The sequence below is a fragment of the Chamaea fasciata genome, unplaced genomic scaffold, assembly GCF_029207755.1.
Source record: "Chamaea fasciata isolate MVZ Bird 193981 ecotype frontalis unplaced genomic scaffold, bChaFas1.0.hap1 SCAF_2, whole genome shotgun sequence".
Lineage (NCBI taxonomy): Eukaryota > Metazoa > Chordata > Aves > Passeriformes > Sylviidae > Chamaea > Chamaea fasciata.
The window spans coordinates 97,153,042-97,159,182 of record NW_027094087.1 but is presented as its reverse complement, the minus strand read 5'-3'; the positions used below and the strand labels follow the sequence as shown (position 1 = coordinate 97,159,182).

At 44.7% G+C, this 6,141-nt stretch overlaps 1 long non-coding RNA gene across 1 annotated transcript; it reads right to left on the bottom strand.

Moving 5' to 3' along the window:
• Positions 1-2,097: 2,097 nt before the first annotated feature.
• On the bottom strand, positions 2,098-5,834 carry LOC136286079 (uncharacterized). Its single transcript, XR_010719738.1, has 3 exons — positions 5,582-5,834; positions 5,129-5,366; positions 2,098-2,721 (listed from the first exon to the last, which is right to left on the bottom strand). It is a non-coding gene; the product is annotated as an uncharacterized lncRNA (long non-coding RNA).
• Between the last annotated feature and the right edge of the window lie 307 nt (positions 5,835-6,141).

The following is a 6,141-nucleotide window of genomic DNA, read 5'->3' as shown; positions in this document are numbered from 1 at the left end:
GGAAAGACCAGTTAATTTGTGATTATTTAGCATTTCTGAAGTTGTTTTTCTGTGGAAGCTGTTCAAGACATGGATGACTCTAGACTGTGCAACTGAGCATACACTAGTTTGGTGCTAAGGGGAAGAGGATTTTAAATCCTCATATCTTTTTTCCAGTCACTGAGGCTGATAGCAAAGCTGGGAGCTATAGGGAATGCCATGGGAAAGAACATGGAGTTCTAGTGTACTACCAGAAAGTTTCTGAAGGTAAAAAGTGATACGGGGTACCCAGAAAAAAAGATTCTGAGAAGGTGACTGCTGCTTGGGATAGGATGGACTGAGCACTCAATTCCTTTTGATTCAAAACATAAATATTTTTTATAGTGGGAATGGTAGGAAAAGCCTGTAAACTTGCTGCTGAGACTGGGTGGAGTGAGAGAAGCCAATTGATGGAATAGAGTGAGAGAAAATTAAGGAAGTGTTCCTGAAATTGTTCAGAGCTCACTGATGCTAAGATTAGGACACAGGCTCCAAAAGTGCAAGGATGCAATGTCAATTGCAGGAAGTGTTAGTTAAGCTACTGGGGTTTTTTTCTTCCTCTCTCTCTCTCTCTCTTTCTTTTTCTTTTTCTTTTTTTTTGGTTTTTTTTTGGGGGGGGGGTGGTTTTTTTGTTGTTTTTTGTTTTAGGTTTGGTTTTGGTTCGTGTGTGGTTTTGTTTGTTTGTTTTGGGTTTTGGTTTTTTGTTTGTTTGGGCTTTTTTGTAAGATAAAGAAAATGGTGTTGGACATTTCAAGAACAGAGCTGCTTCCAAGGGACTACCATGCTTTAAAAATGGGGGGAAACAGCAACAATAAAACAAAACAAGGGAAGGAGAATCATCAGCCTGTGCTTCTGTCCCTGCCTCCAACCTGGTGTTAAGAGTACTCACACAAGAGGAGCCTCACACCACTTCTGCATAAACAGCTTGTGTATTTCCACACTGTCTCCTGGATTCCTCCATTTCCTTCCTCCCCTCTCATATCCTCTTGCAGACTCTGCTTCTTGTTCATCTCAGCCTCTCCTAGTTCACCAAAGCCCATCTTAATGGCTCCCGCCCAATCTACTCCTCAAATCTTTTGACTCAAATTTCTTTTTACTTGGGTCTCCTAATACTTATACACAGCTCTCTGCCATAGCATTTGAGATCCAGTTGTTCCCCCATCTATTCTCTCTCTGCTCCCACTCTCGGACAGATGCACATGTGCATCCTTCCTTATCTCCCTGAGCCACCTTGCCGTAGATAATCCTTGCCTGCAGATCCCTGGCCTTGCCAGATCTCTTACCAAGGCATCTCCTCTAGCAGGGCTTTCAAAATCCTGTATGTGAGCTGTGCTTAACTAAGATCCACCCGAAGGGAGCCAGGAGAGGAGAAGTGCTGGTGTGTTTATGGAAAACCTGTGATAGTGCTACCCAGGCAATTCCTACTTCTAGGTAAAATACAGAACATGGATTTTTCAAAGGTACTGAGTTCTCCATAGTGAAAACTGACAAATGGCTGTCCAAAAGAAAAAAAATGAAGAGCCATAGCCTCTTGGAAAATGCTGTTTGTGTGTGTATGTACATGCTGCCCGTGCAGCATCTCTCATAAGTTGTTCCTGCCATGTACAGCACATAAACAAAAGGCCCGCTACAGATACATGAGATTTAGCAAAGCTTGAACAACAGCTCTGCACTCATAGGCAGCAAGTCTGCAGCAGGGAGAAATCACAGGCGGCAGAGCAATGTCAGGCAGCATCTTCAGGATCGTCGTCCCAGATACTGAGGAACAGCCAAGGGGGGTGAGTGGTGGGAGAGGCCAGCAGCTGGGTTTGTTGAATATGGCTGAAGCAGGAGATGAGCTGACCCACCACGTATTTTGAGGACATTCCCAGGACACTACATCGCCTCCAGGAAAGAAAAGCAGATTTACAGCTCCTCTGGGAGACAGAGCAGCCTGGGAGTGGAGACTCTGGCCTCCTGCCAAAGTGAACCCAACGAGCTCATGAGGGCTAATTCGAGTTATTTCAACTGCGCGCCTCACTGCAGGCTCAAAGCTCACTCTGAGAAACTTTTGTTCAAGAACAGGTTTTATTTCGACAAGGCGTTGTGTTTCAGCAACGCAACGCGCGCTGTCAGCGAGGGGGAAGATGGCGGCGGCGCAAGGCTCGCTGGGAGCTGTAGTCCCGCGGCGGCGCGGGCGGCGCCCTGGCCCCGGGGGAAGCGGTGTCGGGGTCCCCTAAAGAGGAGAATTCCCTGCCTCGATCCTTCCTGCGCAGCGCGCTGGGAACACCGAGGCTTGGGCCGTCCGGGAAAGAGGAGTGCCCGCGGCCTGCTCACGATCTGCTCTGTGCGGAGCCTTCACTGCCCCGGCGCGTGTAACCTCAATTTTACCCCCATGTCTGCTGTTGCCGGGCTGCTCGCTGTACGTGCGCAGGCAAACACAAGGGTGACAGCAGCCTGAAGACACACCCAGTTAGTCTGGCAAGAGGCAATATACGCGCTGTTCGTTGCGGTTGTTTGAATCTGCCCTGCTTTTCATTATTTCTCCTGGGATCGATGTTCGGGTGCCAGGTGTGTATTTACCTGGCTCACCTGGATTGGTGCGGTGCTGAAGGGAATACCCGTCAGCCGAGGCCCGTAGAGACAAGGCGTGTTTCCATGTACTTACTCCAGCATCCACACTGTCAGTGCTTCTTGTAAATCCCGGTGAGATTTCAGTTCAACCTAAGAAATCAGTAATTGTTTTAGCCCTACATTAAGTTCTTTAAAATCCCTCCTTTGTTCAGGCCACAAACGGCAAGCAGAGACTTTTAAGCATTCTGAGAGTATTTTGGCTTTATGAGGCTCTCATCACATTTGCCACATTTGAATCTCTTAAAACTGCATAACTTTCTTCCTAAACTTTGATTCAACAGCCATCACCTGCATGTTCTCTTCTATGGTTTGTTTGTTAGAAAGCAAAAGTATTTGTTCTGGCATTGATCGGGGCAAGATAATATATATATTTTTTTTTTGCAGGGTGAAATTCTTCTTTATCACTCCCCCCTCCCCCCCCCCCCCCCCGCCTTTTTTGAAAGTAATTATAACCACGAGTTTTAGTACTAGGATTATGGAAATTTCCCCATTAATATTACAGGACACGCAGAGGAAGCAGAGGACATCCACAATTAGCAGGAGGAGGAGGCAGTTAGAGTCAAGGCACAGTCCACAAGAAAGAGACAACAATCCTTTAAGAATATTGTACTGAAAAAAAATCTTGCTGTGTTGCAGTGCAGAGAATGCAACTTCAGGGAGTGTCTGCACGTTTAATGAAGCAACAACCCAGTTGTCCTCTCCCTGAAGTTAATAAAAATTAGTTTATCACCAACATAATGCTATCCTTGATTCTTTGAGGAAATCCTCAAAAAGCTAAAATGGTGAATGTTTAATCAGGGGAACATACTTCTTCGGGACCTCTAAACTATATATAGGTATAGAGAAATAGTAAACTATTTGCTTAATTTTATTAAGGCAAACCCTGCTGCTTAACTATTTGCTTGATTTTATTAAGGCAAACCCTGTTGCTTTCAAATCCCCTGGTGTTTACACTCATTTTGCTGTTTACATTGGCTTTGTGAACCTCAAGTGTAAACAGTGAAAAAGAAGTAAGGATTCTTCCCATGAAACAGCTCAATAAAGAAATTCTGACATCACTTAAATGAAGCATGCTTCCTGTTTCAACATAATTAAATGTTGAGATCTTAAAAACAAAAACAAAGAGAAGAAAAAAAACCACCTTAATTTACTGTAAAGCTACAGACATCTCAGGGTAAAAAAAGGCTACAGATGGTGAGATAATTGTTACCTATGAAGGACATTCCTCCTGATGTTCTTATGTGGGTCTCTGTTTCAAACAGAGAGGTTTCAGACAAAGCAATTGTTGTTTCTAGGATCAAAACTAACATTTGTTCTGTACAAGGAAAAAAAAATCTTTCCTGGTTCTAATGCCCTCAAGGGTTACAGAAGGATCACAAAATCACAGCATTTGCTGAGTTGGAAGGGACCCACAAGGATCACAAGAGATTCATGAGAATCCAGCTCCTGGCCCTTCACAGCTCCATCCACAATGTGCCTGACAGTACTGTCCAAATGACAGTGACCTTAGTGTCACAGGGGCCTTCTGCCATCCCTGTGAAGGTAAGACCAGATTCTTGCAGCTGGACTATGTTTATAACACCAAATAAAACAAGTAAAGGCACTTGCCTTTTGGCCAAGTGCCAAGACCTGACCCAATCCATTTCACAAAGCAATTGCTTCCTTTCCATGGACCTAAGATACAACTGTTAGTATGTTTGTGCTTTTTTTATTTTCCTGGGGGAAAGAAAAAAAAAGAAAAAGAAAAAAAAATTGTTGGAGTGACATTTTCATTGTTTGAAGCTGAGAACACGTGTCCTATGCCCTGGAAAGTCTGTGGGCAGTGAGAAAAGGTGAAGCTAGGCACAGGAAGAGGGAAAAGGGGAGGCTGCTCTGGTGTTTGCCTGGTGCATGCTTCCTGCTGGAATGGGCTGCACAGTCACCATCTCTTGGTCTGGATTCTGTCTGGGACAGTGTGAGCTGACATGAGCCAAACCTTTTCCAGGACACATGCTTACAGTTAAGCATAATGGGCAATTAGCAGTCCAGTGCTTAAGCTCATTTCCAGGCCGTTTTCTCTAGTGCTGCAGTCATAACTTTAGAGTCCTTTGGGCAAAAAAACCACCCCACGTTATACAGCATGTGACTGGTAGAGATTTCTTTTAGGACATCTCAAGCCAGGATTCCTTGAAGAAGCTTAAGAAGTTTCTGCTGCTGGCTGTTTCCCCCCTCCACCACCAGCTGTCCTGGCACAGCAGTGCATGCAAAAAGGAGCCTCATTGGAATATAGGTTGAGTAAATGTAGCTATGGTAAAGTCGAGTAGAAGCTTGGGCTGAAGTACAAACAACATATAGTAACAAATATTGTTAGAAACTGATCAAGATTTTAATAACTTCAGGTAGAGTTATTACAAAATACACATTACATTTGAGTTCAGTATTTTTGCCTTGGTTCCTGTCTCATGAAATAATAATAATACTTCAATCTAGCAGAGAGCTAAAGCTAAAACTTTCCTACCTTTCTGGCTGGACTGTAAAGGAGTCATGCAGTGTGAAATGGTGCTGGCATCAAGGCATGGGGCCTGCAGGTGTCCAGGCAGCAGGCTGTACAATCTTCAGGCCTTCAGTTGTACTTCCAGTTTTATCTTCAGATTTTTGGTGGCCCAAGACTTTTAGGAGAAAACATACTGAACACACTTTTCCTGAGAGTGGCTTGACCATGGTAGCAGAGTGGGGTCAATGAAGCTGTAGAAGTACTTGAGAGGGGAAAAAAGGATGAAATAAGGATGAACAAGTAATTCAAAGGGTGTACATTGAGGCTTTACAAATACTCATCCCCATCTGCATAGAATAAATACAAGGAAAATGGACAATTTTTTGCTGTTTTCCTTCAGAATCTGTCATTATTTTATGTTCCTGTGGAGGGCGAAAGTTGTAGGGGAAGAGGTAGAAATAAGGTATTAATACATACCACGTATCATGGAAATTATTTGTCTGTAGTAGAAAACATACAGTGGGTGTTAGGATTGTGCATACTTTTCATGGGAAAGAAATGGCTCTCTTGGAATGCAAACCTCCCTCATTCCTGGCCTCCGCACTGCGACGTCGTAAATAATGCAGCAAGCTGCTGCCCCACAGTCAGGAGCTTGGAAAGGAAGAAAAAGATACAGATGTTATATCTGCCTTGGTGACCGGAGAAGTGCTGAGCCAGGCAGGGTGTGCAAGAGGGCATGTGCAGTTCAAGTGGGGAGAGAACAGCTGGGGCCACTGCAGGAGGGTTAGGTGAGTGTTGTGTGGTTCGTCAGATGCAGCCAGTGCCAGAGAGAGCAGAGGGCACCCCAATGCCCCAAGACTGAGGGCAGAAGAAGCTGCTTTCTGGATTTGTGGAGCACGGTCAGGCTGTGCAGCAGGATGCCTCCCCCAGCTGTCAGCCTGAGTCACCCAGGCTCTCAGGAACACAGCCTTAGAAGTCAGCCCTTTCCATTCTGCAGTCCCATAGCACAGAAGTGTTATTTGCTTTCTTTTCTGTAA